This window comes from Cotesia glomerata, linkage group LG9 (assembly GCF_020080835.1).
Source record: "Cotesia glomerata isolate CgM1 linkage group LG9, MPM_Cglom_v2.3, whole genome shotgun sequence".
NCBI lineage: Eukaryota > Metazoa > Arthropoda > Insecta > Hymenoptera > Braconidae > Cotesia > Cotesia glomerata.
This window is the reverse complement of record NC_058166.1, coordinates 14122436-14142625: the sequence shown is the minus strand read 5'-3', so window position 1 is coordinate 14142625 and position 20190 is coordinate 14122436. Positions and strand designations below refer to the sequence as shown.

At 31.7% G+C, this 20190-nt stretch overlaps 1 protein-coding gene and 1 long non-coding RNA gene across 6 annotated transcripts in view; one reads left to right on the top strand and one right to left on the bottom strand.

The window, feature by feature from the left end:
- The window catches only part of LOC123271149, a 317780-nt gene that overhangs the window by 111250 nt on the left and 186340 nt on the right, over positions 1 to 20190 (top strand). The window lies entirely within an intron of this gene.
- Positions 1 to 20190, bottom strand: part of LOC123271140 (nucleolysin TIAR) — a 243854-nt gene that overhangs the window by 105195 nt on the left and 118469 nt on the right. The window lies entirely within an intron of this gene.

The following is a 20190-nucleotide window of genomic DNA, read 5'->3' as shown; positions in this document are numbered from 1 at the left end:
GTTTTTCACTGGGGCCATAGAAAAGATGTCGAAAATATTATTTTTAAATGAAAAAAATATTGATTTAACTTTTAGATCATTTAAACTGTTTTAAGTATTATTTTTTCTTTGCAATATTGCGCAAACGATAAATTAACCAGTTAAAAACGGCTATAATATTTCTATGTCTTTGCAAATATTTTTTAATTATTGACTGCAATTCAGTGATAAAAGTTACAATATTTTTCATGAGAATCAGTCAGGGTCAGCGAATAATTGCTGTTATTATAATAATACAAATAAATTTTTCGGACTGGTTCTCGCGACAGCATATATCTTTTGATAAGACATCGATAAGGTGGATATACAAGTGAATCCACTTCTTGGAAAGTAAAAGTAATTAACGTTGAAACGACTAGAGTAACCTTCGACAAAATAATTGAAAATATGAAGAAGCTACTTACAATATGTTCCATATGGATCATATTTATGGCAAAAGTCGATCTACTTTCGATTTCCTTTGTATCTGACATCCAAGAAATGGTTGGTGTGGTCACCGATATATCTGACATTGCGACGGGCCGGCATGATTTGACTACGGGAAATCTTTTCAAGACGAAAACTGACGCTTACCGTCTAATTTATTTCTAATGATCGCCCTTTTACTGAATGGTAAGTTATTTGGTATCTTTCTACACGGACAGATATAAAAATCGGTTATGTATGGCCATACATGATCATATCAAGACACATGTTGACGTCTTTCATATCAAAATATACATGAAAATCGGCTATAAAAAGTAATGTGTAAATTTTTGACTGGTTACCGTAATTCGATTCATTTATGCTTCCAGAAAGGAGTACTGATAGAAGGATTTAGTACGGAGCACTAAACTGATTTAGTAACAAAATTTTTATTCATTTACAAGTATTTTGTATCCACCAATATTATTTGTTATAGTTTAATAAATGATTTCTTTATATAAACAAAGCCTTATAACATGGAAATATAGTATATTACACATCTAGGGAAGTAAAGTAAGAAATGTCTCAGATCACATGTAATTGTGACAACAAACATGTGATCTGAGGCTTTCTTATTTACTTCCCGAGGAGTGTATACTATTTTTTTGTCCGACGAAGGCGGAAAGCGGCAACTTAGTTTAGCGCAGCGGGACGAAAGTTGCCACTTTCCGCCCGGAGGGCAAAAAAATATTTATTTCCACCAAATAATATTTAGTAACAGGTACTAAATATTTCTTTGGTAAGTATTGTCGGTAGATGGCTATGCGTTAATTCCAATGTTTATGTGATACATAACCTATTCACTAACTTAGATTATTTTATTCAGCTCGATTTTGGGAGATTTATCTTCTCTTTGAAAACACACATACTTCCAATAAATGGCTTCTATTTATGTCTTTTCTCAGTGGAGTATAGTTTATTGTCTTGAATCAAGACGAAAAATTATTAAATCAAGTAAAATTTCCTTAAATCAAGAATTTTTCTACAGAATCAAGAATATTAAGTTCTTCAAAACTATATACTTGATTCAAGAACATTCTTTTTTCTGTGTGTGTCTGTGTTTACGAATTAGTGTATGTGGCAGGGAAATTGAAAAAATGATCGTACCGGAATAATTTTTTTTTTATTATCTACAGTAACACACGGCGGACTTTTTCAATTAATATGAGCGTTCAATTCACTGTCTTTTAATTATTATTTAAAAAAAAAAACTAATATATGACTGTGTATTTTTTTTGTATATCTATCTATACATTTTATTATAGTGTTTTTTTTTCTCACCTTAGAATTATGGTACCACTAAACCATCGCAGAGTTTTCTGTTTTTTATTATTTTGCTTTTTATATTTTATTTTAATCAATTTTATTGTAAAAAATGAGATTATGAGACGTGCACTTTTGAATTTTCCAAAATTTTTTTTAATATTCAATGAAATTTGTCAACCTGGAGCTTAGAAAACTAAAAAATTTAACAATGAATTTAATATTTTTAGCTTTTAAGATAAAAAATTCCAGAATTGTTTCCAAATAGCCTTTTTTAGAATAAATATCAAAACTCAGATATCTTTTGAATGCGTCCTTTGATTTTAACTTTCTATACGGCATTCGATGCAGTTTTTCTAGCACTGAAAGTGTCTATAAGGTTTCGAGTCGATTGCTCAAAGAATTTGAAAGTTATCTCAATAACTTGAAATTTTTTTTTGTTGGTTCTTATTGTTTGGATGTCTTTGTAACAGCTCGACCGATCGACTTCAAAATCTAATCAGATTTAAGTCTCTATAAACGCTTTTAAATGCTGAGTCGCGCGTCTCAATCGATTGATTCTTTTTATAGATATCGTACGACACAATTTTATTTATAGACATACATACGTTAGAATGTTTAATTTAAGGTGATAATTTTTGTTCTCACTCCTAAAATTAAGTTTTTATTCTTAATATATATTCTGTTTCATTTAAATGAGACATTAAATTTTTGGATGAGCGAGAAATTTATTTTTTTTCAATAGGAATTTTTTTTTCTTGAAGTTAAAAAAATGAGCTGACTGTCAACGTTACAGAAATTTAGTTTATTTACCGAGCAAGGAAAAATGAAGGGTAATTGGTAACGAAATAAATTTCTTATTACATCGTTGTCGTTGATTTTCCCAACAAGAGTTGTTCCGGAGATTGAGAAGTTCGGTAAAAAAAAAAAAAAAAATAAAACAAAAGTGTAAATGTGCAAAGAGGAGATTTATTAAAAAGTAGAGTTAAATTTTGCGCAATTGGTATATAAAGTGACGAGACTTAGTGTACAGAGGGTAATAATAATGCTTAAAGACATTAAGTTGAGGGGTTAAATGAGAACGGCTAAAGACTGGAAAGTTAGTTTTGCCTGAGGAAGAATTAGAAACCTCCGTTGATGCTGAGAAGCTCCTGGCCTTGCGGCTATTCTCATTTCTCTTGGTTGGTAAACGTTGCGTAGTAGTGGTTTACGAACCCGTGGTCCATGTTCTTCTGTGCTTTATGCCTCTCTGTCTCTACCCCTCTATCGCAACCTCCCTTGGCTCGAGCTCGCTCGGTTGTTCCAACTTTCTCTGGGGTGTCTTTTTTTAGTCTTTGTCTCTCAGATACCAGCTTTTGCTCTTGCTCTTGCTCGGTTTGCTCTCTACAAACGTATACATTATTGAATAATGTTTAAATTATTTTTTTCTCCTGAGCTAAAATATTCAGCAAAGGTTAATATTGGGGGTTCAAATTGATTGAATTATTTGTCGTGACCTTTTTATTTCGATACCGGTTTTTGTCAAATGTCATTACTTATAAAAAATTTCTGTTTTATTTAGTGTACAGATAATTTGACTTCGCCACTATTTTTATTGAATTTTCATTGAAAAAGAATGAAAAATTATTATAGTATCGCAGAATGATGAAAAAAGGGTTTTAGAGCGTCAAGCTTTTAGTTTATGACTTTTAGCTTTGAAAATTTTTTTCTCTGTTATTATTTGGAATAAAGTGGTAAATTTAGTGAAAAATGTGAAAAAGCTATTTGTTAACTTTCTCGTATTCTTTTTTAAAAGCGAACTTGACGTGAAAAAAAATAATTTCGGTGAAAAGGATCGCTGAAATCTCGGAGAGAATACTTAAAGATTTGAAAGCTCCTAGCTCTGATTTCAGTGAGATCATTAGTCGCTGAATAATCGGTTGTCAAAGTAAACCGTCTGATTTTTTATCCGATAGCCGATAACTCGCCGAAAAATAGTCTCGAGAGCCGAGCAAAAGTTTCCGTCGACAGAACATTACATCTGAATCAATAGACTTTATTTTTTAGATTCTACCTCTTTTTTTCAATTTTATTTCCATCAATTTATGCGGCTTGTTTCATCACTCTACTACTGGTTAAATCTTATTCCAAAAGTCTCCCCGAAAAATCTTTAAATTTTGAGCTTTCGATGATTTTTTAATCGCAAAACAATTCGCTTATTATTTAAAGTCCCGCAGTCGGAAAAATAATAAAATTTCCACCTAAATAACTAAATTCGTCTCTATTATTGTAACAGATAATCAAATTTTATTAAAATTTTTGGAGATCTCTAACACTTTCCCCAAATAAAAATAATAAACATCAACCCCTAAAGTCCTCTTGCCTATTATTAAAACGTTAATTTCTGGTGTAATTTTTTCTTCGAAACATAATACATAACCTCAAAAAAGGACGTAAAGCAGCATAAAATCCCCGAGACGAGTAAGAGAAGAGTGAGGAGTGAAAAAAAAAATTTTCAGTCCGTCCGTGGACATAATAGGCATATTAACTGAAATGGATAATTAAACGTAGGTGTAGATTAAAGTGTTAGAATGTAGATGAACACGATACAGAGAAGAGAGCTGGGTATAGCATAGACTTTAGCCTATATAGTATAGAGTATAGGGTATAGAGTAACAGAGGTAGAGATTTCGCGGCAATATAAGGATTGAGAGCGTCAAAAGAGCAAGAAGTAAAGAGCCAGAATGAACAAGGGTATAGAAAACGATTTGAATGGGGAAACGCTCGGATGGAGGATGAAAAAGAAGTAATAAAAAAAGGTGGCATAGCGTGAGCGAATATTGAAGTAGAGAGAAAGGTAATGGTAGCTAAATGTGCTGCCCGAGCCGAGAGAGCGAGAGGAACCCGGCACCTCGTGCCGAAATGCGAGAGCGAGAAGGAGAAAGAGCGAATACTTGGGCTGGGGGAAGCGGGATTCGCGGGCTCAGGGGAGAATGCGATGCTCGCAACCCAAGTAAAGCAACCAGGGGGTTTTGCGCAATGCGCCCACAGCTCAACTCTGCAGTGGGGTTTATTTCTCCTGATCTCTGCGTATGTTTCTCTCTGTTTGCGGACCACTATGTGTCACGTGGTTTAAGCATTTTACATCTACCATTTCTTGCCCTTCTTCTTCTTCTTCTTCGTCTACTTCTACTTCTACTTCCATTTCAGCAGTATAAGTACATTTATACGCACACATACAAATATAGGGAGCTGTGTGCACTGGCTTTCTTCACTTCCTGGGTTTTTTTTCCCATAATTTTCCTTGCTGCACTCTTTATTTACATTTTTTTAGTCTACTGGCTGCAAGGCTATTTTTATTTTGTTTCATCCTATCTCTATCTGGGGTATACAGAGGGAGTTTTAACTGTGCTCTGTACTCTGTGCTGGTCTTCCTTTTTTAAAACTTTTCCTTGTTAGCGTTCCTGTTTATTTATGTAACTAGGTGTCTGTCTATTTCGTCAAGCTCATTATAATGCCATTTTCTTACTTTTCCCATTTATCTTTCTTTTTCTCAGTGCCCACGGTATAGTGCAGGAAGAAAGAATAAAAGTTAATTTTATTCCACGGCAGATGGAACACGGAATAAAGAATTTGAAGGTATGCTTCAAGGATCCGTCGTAGGCTCTGATCCTCATGAAAATAAATACCTTTTTTTTTCGCCAAACACTCATTCAATTCATTATTTAATATTGCTTTCTTGTGTTTGTACACTCGGAACATTATCGCGTTTCTGATGTTGGGATTTAAAATTTTAGAGGTGCTATTGTTGTTTTTTTGGGAAATTTATGCGGATTTTTATAAATAAAGTATTATACTGAAGGAAAAAAAATAGTCAATTCAAGAGAAATATTGTAGGGCTAAGAATAAAATTACTTTTGCAAATAGTCTTGATTCAAAAATTTTTTATCTAAAAACTGGTTTTTTAGTTAAGAAAAATTCAAAATTTGGGAATCAAAAAAATATCATTTGAGTGATATAATAAAATTTGAACAAAAGAAACAAAAACCAGAATTTTTCGTAAATAAAAATAATTTCTTTTTTTTTAAATTTTGTATTTTTGGTTCGCGAAAAAAGTTTTCCAAAATTCCAAGAAAAATTCATTTTTCTTTAAAAATTGTTCTTAAAAATACTTAAGATTTATTTTTAATGAGATAAAAAATAAAAAAAATCGATTGTTGGTACTTTTGAAAAAAGTCGGTAATGTCTTAACACAACGTTACCGCGAGAAAGAAATTGTTGAGTGAAATTTGGGCTATCTATTATTACTTTTACTTATCTATTTATTAAAAATAATAAATTAAATGATTAAATTGGTAAAATTGTTGAATTAAAAACTTTTATTTTTTATTCCTAAGTTTTATTTTTATGTCTAGCCAGTCAATTTTTTAAATTAATTCAAAATGCACTGATAAAGAATTAAGTTAATGCAAGAGAAAACGTTTCAAACCTAGACAATTATTTTGAAAAAATTGAGAGATCATCAAATTATTTAAAAGATCATCAGATTATTTAAAATTATTTTTTTTATTTAAATTTTTATCAGCCAAGTTAATTTTCTTCTCTGTTTAAATATCTCGAAGAAAAGTAAAATTTTAAAGATAATATTTTTCTTGAGCCAAGTATCTTTTTCCAGAGCGGCAAAATTTTCTATTCAAAATTAGACAGAATAGCAAGCGATAAAAAGTGAGGAATCCAAATAGATACATGCATGTAACTTTTTGAATGTATATATGTATATATTTATGTACATAAAGTATACGATAAATATATACTTAACGGAAGCAGGAAAGAGGATACTTCTGGTGGCATTTTGAATTATTAAAGTGTATCCTTTTTTGAATAAATTATAATGAAAGAACCCAGTGAAACGAATCCGAGGATAGGTGGACGGGTAGAGGATACGATGGTGTATAAATATTTATGATACAGACGTGAAATACAAAGGGTAATATAGTTCCAGGTGTACACATAAAACCGATCGAACATGTACCAAGACAAATTTGGATCGAGCACTGACGGGAATAGGAATAAGTTACCAAAAATTACGTCAACTCTTATCGAGAATACTTTACTTAAGTAAGTGCTTCTGCTTCTACATCGCCTTCCACATCTGCTCATGTCTGCCCGAAGACGCTCCGCAGCCAAAGAGAGTTAATTTATAATTTATAACTTTAATTAATTCAATCCCCCAATTCACTGACTCGTATTTTCATAAACTAAAACGCTTTTTACGGAACTATTAGATAAAGAAAATTTCTTTTTGCTTATATTAGTTTTTTCCTTTGTATAAATTTCTTCAAAATGCTTCTTTGTTCTCTAGTCGGAGATATGCCCGCAGGCTTGCTTTCAAATTAAAAAATAATTTATTTATTTTTCAACTAATGTTTGTAATTTGTTTTTTTTTTTTTTTAATTTAACCGCGTTATGTAGCTTAACTTTTTAGATTATTTTAGTTTCTTCCGTCAAATTTAATAAATAAAATCATACGTTTAACAGTATGGAGAAGTTAATTTTTTGGACGTCACATTACTAAAGTAAAATTCTTATTTATACTGTAAGAATCAAGAATTAAAAAGGTTACTAATCTATTTTTTTTTATTTTTATTTAATAAAAAAAATAAAAAATTCACTCTATGCTGTTTTTTACAACAATATAAACAATATACCTCGTGGAATGAATTTCACTTTTATAATAAGATAAAATAAATAGATGAACTTTAAAAAAATGAAATAAATTTCCTTGGAATCTCAAAAAAATGTAACAAGCTTAGAAAATTTACTTGCTTATGCAAGTAAATTTCCCCCAAAGAAAAAACTTAATAAAACAGTTTTTGTTTGAAAAATAAATTCAAATGTAACAGGTGTTAAAGGATACTTCTTTATAGACTTAAAAAGGTCGCTTGGTATCCAGTGAACGGTGAACCAGTGACCCGGAGGTTTTACTAAGAAATTAATCATATTTTCTACGATAATAAAAATAATTCCCTCAAAAATAATCTCCCGAATATGCATCTGCTCGAGAACAAAATTTTAAAAGTTATATGCGTGCCTATAAAAAAGGAGCATTTTTCAGTGTTAATTAAACAGTATTCATAACTTAGAGGGATTTAAATCTTTTAAGAGATTTCCGCGTAATAAAAAAATACGGATATCATTTTTCACCCTCTCCTACTAAGAGGGAAAAAATATTTTCATAAAATTTTGTTAACTTTTATATGAAAAAAAAAAAAAAAATTATTTGATTTAAGGAAAAAAGTTTCAGCCAGAAAATTTCTTCATAAAAAATTTTATGCATCAAGGATTTTTTTTTCAGTGTGAAAAATTTTATAAAAACATTTTTTTCCGGTTACATACTTAGTGGTTAGTATAAAAACGAGATGAAAGTAGAGAATAAAAACCAATAGATTTAAGTACACATTACAAACATATATCTATTGGTATATATTATATAATATAACATTACTTTACATTACTCAGAATGTGTTCGTATGACTGTTTAAGACCTCGAACATAATACTAATATTCAAATCGTATTTGTACTGACAGAAGCTCCGTTATGATATTATATATTATTATATATCATAGAGTGAAAATGTAGCGAAAAAAGGTTAAATAAAATAAAAGCTATTTTCTCTTATATTGAGTTTGCTATCCTTTGCTCTTCATTTTGCTCTGCTATAAAACTGTTAGCTTATGCCCGCGTATGTAGGCCAATCTCATACCCGCACCGAGAAGATACTTAGACATTTACCTTTCAGCGTACCTTCACCGTATAAGAATACTTATCCATCTTTTTTTGTACCTGCATTTTTATATACTTTTCCCCTCGTAAAGCCGCCCCATATGGAAAATTATTGAAATTAATTGTTTTATTATTTATAATCCGGGTTTTACTTATAAATATTTTTTATTTTCTCTAATTGGGGACAATTAATCATTTTATTTTATTTTTTTAACTTTTTAGTCAATTATAAGTTTAAAATCTTAAAAAAATAATAAAAAAAAAAAATTTCTGATGTAGCCACATTAAGTCATATATGAAAAAAGTTTAGAAAATCCAAAAGTGCACGCCTCACAACGCTCATTCATTTAAAAAAAAAAAAATAAATTGTGTAATTTAAAAAAAAAAAATTATAATTAAGTAATTTCTTACAGAATATTTTTTATTTTTTTTTTTTTAAATACCAGCGCGTTTTTTTCTTGTCATATGCGCACGCAGTCTAAAAAAATCTAGCTTGATCAAGTGGCGCCATAGTTTTCAAGTGACAAATAAGAAAAATTCGTTCGTCTTTGCACGGTTGTATCGTAGTGAATTTTAATAAAAATTCAATTTAAAAAAAAAAATACGTAAACTAGGCTACTGATATGAAATACGGACCCAGTTCATCACATTCTTAAACTAATAAAAAAAGCCCGGTCTTGAAATATCAATTTGTTCGGGAGTAATCGTTGGTACATCCAAAATGGGGTGACATCAGGACGTCCACGAAAAATTTTTTTCAAAACGTTTTTTTTTTTTTTCAAAATAGCTACATGAAATGATTTTAGAAAGTAAAAGATTGTTTAATTTAAGTGTTTTCTCGGTGTACATCTATTTATATTATTGTATAAGTGTAATATGGTTGTGATAGAGGCATTTAAAGATCACAAAATTGCTTGACCTTGACGAGTCGAGTATAAAGCACAACCTCATGCGCTTCGCGCTATGAGGCGTGCAATATATGACTTGATATGTTTATATACGGCCTGATGTGGTCACATTTGCCTATCTATAATTTTTTGTTTCAAAGTGGTATTAAAAATATCCGAAAGATGGCGCATGATCGTGTAGCCTTCTCTTTATAGGAGAGTTAAATTTGAAGCCCCAAATTATAAAACAAAAATTACTATTTTACTCTTTTAAGGATCTTATATTATATGACATTAATTTTTAGTTTAATTAACTAATAAATCAATTTTTATTTAATGCAACAGGTTAATTGACGTAGTTATTTTTGAGAAAATTACAATAAATAATTTATTTACTCTTATACATAGTCTGATATAGCCATGCATGAAAATTGGCAATTTATGGACATCTAAAAAATTTTTTTTTTACTCGGAGAATTAAAAAAGTCATAGATTAATTAAATCTTTGCTAATAAATAGTAATTATTAACAAGATCTTTGGGGGGTTTATTTTTGGTCTGTTATAACGTAACCTCAAAGTTACAACATTCGAAAGAGCTCTTAATCAGCGGAGACTCATAAATAATAAAAGCCCCTTATTATCATGGTACAAAGAGATAAATATTTAAGAGGGCTGGTATTAACATTTAAGAAGCCGAGTAATAAAATAATCATAACATACTTCTACTTGTGTTTTCTTATTCCGTTTAATTTGGGCATACCAATCGGGAATCCTCAGTAGAGCCCTTGACAACGTTAAGACATCTTTTCTACTTCAGAAAATTCCTCTTTAAAGTTTCACTAACCATCTCAAGTAGAAGTAGTCAATTCAAAAGTATTTCAAGTTCATTCCTTAACTATTTCACCGAGCTTTTTTATTTCTTTGTGAAAAAGTAATGGAATCTCCAAAGTCGGATTATATGGATACTAACGTTAAATTAGATGGAACAGTTTTTTTTTTCGAATAAATATTTAATTACTTTGTATCTACCTTATAGAACACTTATAAAACTACTTCATCCTTCTTCTTTCTTATTCTTTTTCTTTTAATATTTAACTAACTACAGTATTAAATTTTAATTAACATTTTCAACTTAAAATTTTTTCCCTATTTTAAATTAAAAATTATACCTTTTATATATTATTATTTTTAGAAATATTGTTGTATTTGGTACAAGTTATAATATGATATTTTTGGAAAAAATGTAAATTTTCAAAAATCGGCTGCAATTTTGAAAATATTGATTTTAGAGTAAAGTATTCTAGCTAAAAGTTGCGAAACACTCAATTTTGAACAATTTTGGTATCATTGAAAATTTTTGTAAAATCATTATTTTGGAAATCATAGTTATTTTTTTACAAGTAATTATATAAAATTTCTGAAAACATAGTTAATAAAATCGATTATAGTTTTGAAAATTTAGATTGTTGAATAAAGTATTTCAGACAGAAGTTGTAAAAAAATAAATTTCGAACAATTTTAGTAGGGGAGGAGGGTGTCAATTGAACCAAAAAAAGTTTAACAATTTTTTATTACTCGAATTAAAACTAAATTACAATTTTTTTTCTTGGAATGGTAGTTTATTAAGTCTACTATCATTATTAATACATAAATTAGTCAATAAACAATGTGAATTTTTTAAAATTATTAATTTATCCAAACGCGTCGAATGGTTCAATTGACGCCCGCTTGGGGGCAATTGAACCACTGCTTGGGGTCAATTAAACCAATAATATTTAAAACTCAAACCCTAACTTTTAATAAATAATATATTAATTGTTACTTGTTAATATTATTATTGCACATTTTTAATGCACAGATATTATATTCAATAAATTAAAAATCAATTTAAAAATAATTTTTAGTATAAATTCAGTTCATCAAATTGTTAGGTTATTTCCCTAATTATTTTGCACGTAGAGTTAAGATGCGCACGCATGTCCCATGCTTCTTCGTATAGTTCAATCGTCCCCGGGACTGCTGGTTCAATTGACCCCATATAATTTTATAACAATTCATAGTAAATAATAAATAAATAAACTATTATATCACTATAAACAAAGTTGAGAATTATAAAGTATCAGTATATACAACTACTACAATTCAAACTTTATCAATTAATTAAAAAATTGAAATATTATTAAACAATTTGTCACCAGCCGAAAAAAAAATTTACATGCCTAAAAATAAAAAAATCTCAACTTTTCAAAGTTTATTAATCGCAATGATTTCAAATTTTGATCATATCCGAGTTTAACATATTAGAATCTAATTTTAAGAGCATGAAGCATTTTTTGAATTTTTTTGATTTTTAAGTCGAGTGGTTCAATTGATCCCCTTCTCCCCTATCCTCGAAAATTTTTGTAAGATCAATATTTTGGGAGATACATCGTTTATTATCCAAGTTCGTGTAGTATTAACTCTCGGAGTACACTAGGGGTCATTTTAACCTCAGAAATTTTTTCATTCTAAAATATTTCTCGAAAATAGGTTTCGTTTTTTCACTATTAAAAACTATTTAATTCAGAATAATAATGATTGTATTAAAAAGAGCATTGTTTTACCTACCAAAATCGTAATAACCTGAATTTCGATAAGATGAATTGTTTTTTCGAAAGTCAAGTGAGGTCAATTTGACCCTATGTATACTCTAAAGTTCTGTTCGGAGATGTGTACTCCGAGGATTAATTACTAATCGACTAATAAAAACTAAAAAAGTTATAACATTCCTTGACCCAAATTCCCCTTGAGAACCCCATGAGCCATTTCATCGATCCCTCAAGCATGTAGATATCTTAACCGTTAAAATTTTTCCTCGGTGTCATTATCCCCCGAGGGATGCGTGCCAATCCACTTAAGTACTACCTGAACAAACTTTATCCCGACACAAGTCTACTCACCCCTCAGTAGTTTCAAAAACTGAGGCAAATGCAGCTAATTAAAATTAATAATATCATAAGATAATAGGCTGGACTAGAGCCAGGTAAACAGATGTAGCGGTTAGGGTCGAAACCGCCTAGGACAAAGATTCGAGCTTGGATGACGGCGGGAGAACCTCGGAGGATCAAGAGACCAGTCAGCTTAGGTTACTAGAAGGAAGTTGCCGGCGGCCTCTTCAACTCTCATGGAGCTTTCAACTCGTTTTCCCTAAAGGCACTGCTTATACAGCTTCCGTTAGACTAGTTTACTGCTACTGGTGGTGGTCTACTTATACTACACCAGTACACCAATCCAGTGTGGAAGTATAAGTAGTAGTAGCTCCTCCTATTTACCCGCAAAGCCCGAGGAGAGGTTAATTAATTAGCAGTACTAGTAGGTTTTTAGCAGAACCACCACCACCACTTCTAGCGCTACTTCTACCATCAGCAGAATCAGACCAGAAGCTGAGAGTTGGAACTGAAAATGGTGTCCTGCCTTCCGGGTTGATACCTTTACACCCTGACCTTCCGTCTAATTCGCGGCTCGCTTTTCCTGGTCCTTCTTTCTCGTTCTTAAGAGCCAAAACAGAGAGCAATTGCTGGGAATTATGAAATTGGAGGTAGAATAGAGGCTGGAGCTTTCAACTAGAAGTCGAAAAGCGCAGTCAGAGGGCAGAAGGTTCTAACCAGCCTCGGTAGTATGCTGTTCCACATGGCCTGTTTTTGTTTGTTGTGGGTTACTCTGAATGTTATAACAGTAATTGGTAGTCATTTATGCAGGTAAGAAGCTCCAGGGAATGTAAAACTAACTAGGATTGAGCCGCGGGCTGTGTGCATTTTCCGGGAACTCAAAAACTACCGATAAACTTTACAGGGTGTTGAGTTTAAGGTTACGGTTCAGTAGATTATTCTCGTGGTACTAAAAACCTAGATGTAGTGTAGCTACAGCTCGCTGTAACTATCGAGTTGTGCGGTGGGTGTTGTGTACTTACCGGAATACTGATTCCACTGGAAGGGAATAACTTTGCTAGGTTATGACTATGACGCTCTGCATGATCAAGTTGTTTAGATAATAATAAATATATACCCCGAAATTGGTCTGCTGGATTTTGACTCGGAATTCAGAGCCAGAGATTCGGGATTTCTGTTCTGTTCTGGTTATTGTTAGGGAAGAAAAACTTTTATCTCTTCAAAGTTATAATGGGCAATAGTTTTGATGATCTTTTTTCGGACCATCGATCAATCTTTGGTACTACGACAAGGATATAAGGAAATTTTAGTGTTTTTCGATATGTCAGGTTGATTTCATAGTTCTGACTGCAGTAGCGCCAACAATTTTGAAGGGAACTCAATGAAACTGAAGGGAGTTGCTCAGGGGATAACTTTAGGGATCAAGACTGAATAGCGAAGGAATCGGTTGATTAGTTTAAAAATGGCGGGTAATAACTATTTTGTTATAAATTATACTTTTGGTGTTTCGTTTGTAGATAAGTTTCAAATATCTTTAATAAAAAATAAGCGGTGATAAAAAAACAAATCTAAGAAGACAACTTGGCAGTAGAAATGGAAGTCGATTTTCCGGAGCAACCAAAAACTTTTACAATGGCTAAAACGAATACAATAGTTAAATTTTATCAAAAAAGTGGACAAAAATTATTTAGACAATTTAATTTATTTCGTAACAAAAGATCCTGAGTTTAAAGTCTATTAACAATGTAACAAACAAATTGATCATCAGTTTTAATAACCTTAAATGTTAAATTAAAAAAAACTTGCTATGAAAAGTTAAATATTGTTCATTATATAATTAAGTACGAAAGTTTGTTGATGACACGCATTGTTTTGTCGCAGACAAAATATCCATGACATAAAATTAGGACATTTTCGGTCCAACAAAACAGAGAAATGCAATTTCCCTCGCTGCATTCACCGACATTATTTCACGATTAATTTCGAGATAGATATTTCCTACGTGCAGATAATTATAATTATAACAATTATACTAACTAATTTTCATTTTAAAACATTCCCTCACCTAAGTATTTTTATTTATTGCTAATTATTTAACATTTATTACGCTATTTTTTTTTTCACACTACTTTCCACCAGCCATGAATTTAAAAGCGACCATAAATTTACCGTATCTTTCTTTCTATTTAAATTCAATCGATTGTTCGTCTACATTAAATTATTCATGGTTATTATCATTATTATTAAAAAAAAAAGTGTATCACTGTTGGCATACAATTACGCGTTACTCTAATGCAAAAGTTATAAAAGTTGTAAAAGTTATTTCCAGTTCTGTTATCCGGAGAATTTAATAAAAATTCGTTTTTCGTGTAAAATAAAATAATGTGACCAAATGGAGTTTCATTAAAAATGATAAATAGGTTATTTAAAAGTCGAAAATGCATTTGCAGTAGCAGTATTTTTTAATATCCATGAAAACAAGTTAAAGAACACTTTCTGGATTCATTTGAAATGCCGAGAAAAACCTCCTTTTCGAAACATGTACTGGTTACATATAGACATATATTACAATAACCAAGAATGTGCGGTTACTAAATTATTTTTCCACACCTGAATTGGAAACTCCTGTGGAGCTTTCCGATGAGAAAAGTTTCCATGTAGTATTTCTCGTTGTCTATTCTATTCGGTGTTGCTTTTATTTCTTACCCAAATATCCACAATGTAGAATTACGAGCGAGTGCACATTTTCGACCACAATCACATTGCTAACCGGGTGTCGGGGTGACGGAGTTTGGGTGCAAAATCCAACAGAAGAAATAAAAAGGCAAAATAAAACGGTAAATAGAAGTCGAAATAATAAAAATAGATTAATAAAATACTATACGACACAAGTTCACGCGGTGTAACAGGTTTCTATCCAACTTTTCTAACCAATCGATATTGAAAGTTTGTAGCTTGTACTTTGTGCTTCAACAAATATTTTCTCTGCTCCACACTTACTTTCTACCCACACACGCTTCAAGAATATCTATGTTCCTAATTCCTAATGAAAACCTACTGACGTACGAATAGAAATGTTCAAAGTTACTTAATGCTGGCTTACGCTCTCGTAATTTACGTTATCTAAGATTTCAATTACCAAATACCATTTTTCTGAGAAAGTACTCAAAAAAAAAAAAGTGTAACAATGTAAGTAGAGTTCTACTACTTTTCTGATTATTTTCGGTAATTGCGTAATCAAAAGTAATGAGCACATCGGGCCTGGCAGCAGTTTAGTCAATAATACTGGGCATGCCGTGATAATTTACTATTAACAATTGTTGTTATTCGGAAACACTAACTTTACTGGAAATAAAACTTGTGTCGAGGAAGAGAAAGAGTGAGAGTAAGGATGTAACCATTCAAACGAATTGTTACTGTATTTTTTCCTCAAGTGCGCTTTCGAAAGCGATTATTGATTCTGTTGCTTGTTATAAGTATGAGGTTATATACGTATATATTGATGGTTAATCCATTGGCAATCTTGTAAAAGCTTTAAATATATATATTTTTAACTTTTTGCTTGAAGAATTGAACTTTCCGCGTTAAATTCCAAATTTGTATGGTTTTTTCTTAAGAAATTTTGTAGAAATCTAATCCAACTATTTTATTATTTCTGATAATAGGGCTTTTGAAAAATTTTTCGACTCGGCTTTTATTTGAGCTGTCAAATGGTCCTGCGTATATTAATTTTTTCTGCCCTCCGGCCGGAAAGTGGCAACTTTTGGCCGCTGCGCTAAACAAAGTTGCCACATTCCGGCTACGTCGAGCAGAAAATAGTATACACACCTTGGCCAGTAAAGAAAGCCTCAGATCACATGTTTGTCAACCTCGGCTTCGCCTCGGCCAACAATTACATGTGATCTGAGACTCTTCTTATTTTACTGGCCTAGGTATGTAATATACTATTTATTGAATGTAACATTTATTCTAAAAACAAAAAAAATACAATTGAAAGCTATCTAGGGTAAAAAAAAAAAAAAAAAAAACATCGAAAGAATCATTTCAGATAAAATCGTTAATACCCGCCGATTTGAAACCAATCAACGGATTCTCCTGATATTTGACCTCAATCCCTAAAGTTATCCCCCGAACGAGTATCTTCTTTATTAAGTTCCCTTCAAAATTGGGGGCGCTACTGCGGTCAGTAATTTTTTAATTCTGCATTTTTTCCAACAATCCTGCAAATTTATCGTAGCTCTGGAAAATTTGCTTTCATTTCGGCTGCCGAATTTTTAACTTCTCGCTGAGAAAATCGAAGATTTTCAAAAATCGGGAAGTTATTGTTTTCACCCCGTTTTACGAAAATTGGTTGATGCGTTCGTGAGATATCGTTGTCGAAAAAAATCGAAAAAAGTGTTTTTTTGTAATAACTCCGAAATTTTTCATCAGATCAATTTTTTTGTTCAAAACTATTTATAGAGCTCAAAAAAACCACATCGATCGCCGCCTACCGCGTGAAAATTGGTTGATTTATTAAAAAGTTACAGCAGTTTGAACATTAGAAAAATTGTGTTTCATCGAATTTTGATAAGATTTTTGAGCTCAAAGCTCTTCGAGCTCAAAAGCATAGCAAAGCTATCTCTTTGAGCTCAGAGAGCTCAAAATAACACATAAATTGTATTTTTGAGCTTGAAAACGTCATAAGTGCAATTTTAAGCGCCTAGGTAGGGAATTAGCGGGAAGTTGCAGGGATGGCCTTCAGGGTCAACCGTTTTTCTAATTTTTAACTTCCCGCTAAGAAAATTGAAAATTTTCAAAAATCGGGAAGTTATTGGTTTTACCCCGTTTTTCGAAAATCGAGTTTTCATCAGATCTCGACGTTTTGAGGTCCTAGGAAGCTTTCCTGACTATTCCCGCGAGAGCGTCACTATGTCTGTATGTGTGTGTGTGTGTGTGTGTGTGTGTGTGTGTGTGTGTGTGTGTGTGTGTGTGTGTGTGTGTGTGTGTGTGTGTGTGTGTGTGTGTAAGTATGTAAACCTCTTATAACTTTTGAACGGTTGAACCGATTTCATCGCGGTTGGTGCCATTCGAAAGAGCTTCGCCAAACTTAGATTTCCTGTTAATTTGAACCGATTCGGACCGATAGATTTTGAGAAATTTGGAGAAATCTAAAAAAAAAGTAGGAAAAAAAATTTTTTCTGAAGTGGTTTTTTTGGAATAACTTTTAAACGGATCAACCGATCGATTCCAAAAACTAATCAGCTTTTAACCTTGAAAAACCACGTCGATCGCCGCCAATCCGGTCAAAATCGGTTGATTCGTTCGAGAGATATCGTGAACGAAAGAAAACCGAAAAAAGTGTTTTTTCAGAGTTACTCCGAAATTTCTAGTTTGACCAATTGAAACTTAGAAATTATTTATAAGGCTTAAAAAACTACGTAGAATGCCGCCAACCGCGTAAAAATCGGTTCATTCATTCAAAAGTTATTGCGGTATGAACATTCAAAAAATAGTGTTCTATGAAACTTCTATCAGACTTTTGAGCTCAAAGAGCTCAAAAGCATAGAAAAGGTATCTTTTTGAGCTCGGAGAGCTAAAAACAACACACAGATTGTACTTTTGAGCTCGAAGAGCTCAAAAAAGCGGCCAGGTATTAATGGCATTAGCGGGAAGTTGCAGGGATGGCCTTTAGGGTCAACCGTTTTCCTAATTTTTTTTTTTTGGAATGTCATAAATATTTGCGTCATTCTTTAGCAAAAATAATTCATCTCACAAACGGAGCCCATAACCTGATAAAAGAAGAAAATATTTGGAATTATTTAGCGAAATCCATCTTCTTAGTATTCTAGGATTGGTCCTTGTGATAAATGTAGTAAAGTTAAAGTCTCCTGGCATTCTGGCAACCGATTTCCCGGCAGAGAAACGTAAAATGAAATTCTTGTCAAAGATAATTGTCACATCGAGTCGACGGTGTCACTCACTGCCGACTTTTCTGTTAACATTTTATTTTTTTCTTCTTTTTTTTCCTCTATACTATTTTCAGTTCAATTCTTTACAATATTTTCTTTGTGGTTTATTTTTATTATTTTGTTCAGTAGAGCCTTTAGAGCGGGTTTTCCCCAGCTCACAGCTCACAGTATAGTGTCACACGAAAAATCCGGAACCAGCATCTGTCACGCGACACGTTTGTGAACGCGACGCGTGTGTCCGCGTTACCTATATTGTGCATGTTACCGTACGTACATACGTGACTGCGGTAGAAAATAGATAAGCATTCGATGCTAGCTGCTCTATGTATGTATATAATGCGGTATTGTTCATCTATTATACACACACATTTATACTTGCACATACATCTACACTGTATTAAATATTCCTCCAGTAAATATATCCTATAAATGGACAATGGACAATGGACGGTTACTGGCTGTGGTAGATGCCCCCAAAGTACCGCTGCCCGCTACCAGGAATATATTAAATTAATTTTATTACTTATGCAATATAATATACCTGATAATACCGTGACATAACATTAATATCCCACTTTTTTTAAATATTTATACTCGTTGTCTTGCGAGACTAATTATCGCTGGAAAAAATATACAAAAAAAAATAAATAATATCGTGACTGGAAACATTTCATTGCGCACTTTAGATGTCAACTTACTCTGAGTTTATAATTTTTTATCGCCATAATTCTTTCAGAAGTAAGGGATAAAAAGCTCGGTGCATTTTTACAAGCAAAATTAATACGACGACTTTTATTGAGCGAATTATTTTATGTAAAATAATTGCAGTGTTGAATTTGCAATGACGAATGGGTAATTGAATTATAAATAAATAATCATCCTTGATTCAATAGAAACTTGTTTTATAATTCTCTGGAGTTTAATCCTAATAAGTAATTACTATTTAAATTACCGATTAATTATTATGCAGAAATTAATGGGAACTATACCCGTTTGTCAGTACCTATTACTCATTACTCATTATTATAAGCTTCTCTGGAAGTTACATACCGCGCCATCTGTTCTTCTCTATCAAATTATAATTCATAAATATATTCGTGACAGTTTAGTATATTAATCTTACACTGAAAAAAACCAACTCGATAAAATAGAAGTATTCTTGATTTGTGATCAAAATTATTTTAAAGAAATCAAGGTGTCTTCATTGAAAAAATTCAATCTATAGAAATTAATTTTTTGTTTTGTTTTCAAATGAATATCTAATTTCTTTTCTTACTGATGGAAAGAGTGTACCTTATAGAAATTTTCTGAAAAAAAAATTTTCGAAAAACTGTTATCTCAACTTTTTACTGTGGTGCAGAGAGAGAACCGTTAGTCTTGCACGCGGGGAGATCAGGGTTCGAATACTGTCGTATTTTTTTTTTTTTTTTTTTTTTGCTTCATTAAGATCTGAATGTCTTTCTTTAACCAATTTTTTTTTTTATCTTGGAATTTTATTTTGTATAATTCTTTACATTTATTCAAAATCAATTTCAAAGTATTAAAAAGTTTACAGAATTATTAAAAGTATCAACTTCAATAAATTTCACCAATCAATAAAAAAAGCTTTCTATCAACTTCACCCTAACATTAATCCTGTCATCGCGTACAATACCCTTCAAACATAATCTACTAAACAAAGATCAGTCTATCCTTTTATTACACTATTTAAAAATAATTGAAAGCGACAGAAAATCCGTAGATTACAAGTAAAGTAACACGAATGAAATTGTATAATGAAGACAGAACTCCGTGTCTGTCTCAGCTTCCAGGGTTTTCAGCATATCTGTTATATTTTTCTCTCGACGTCCAGTTGAACCCTAACTCGTAATACGACTCCTTGTTGGTTTCTCTT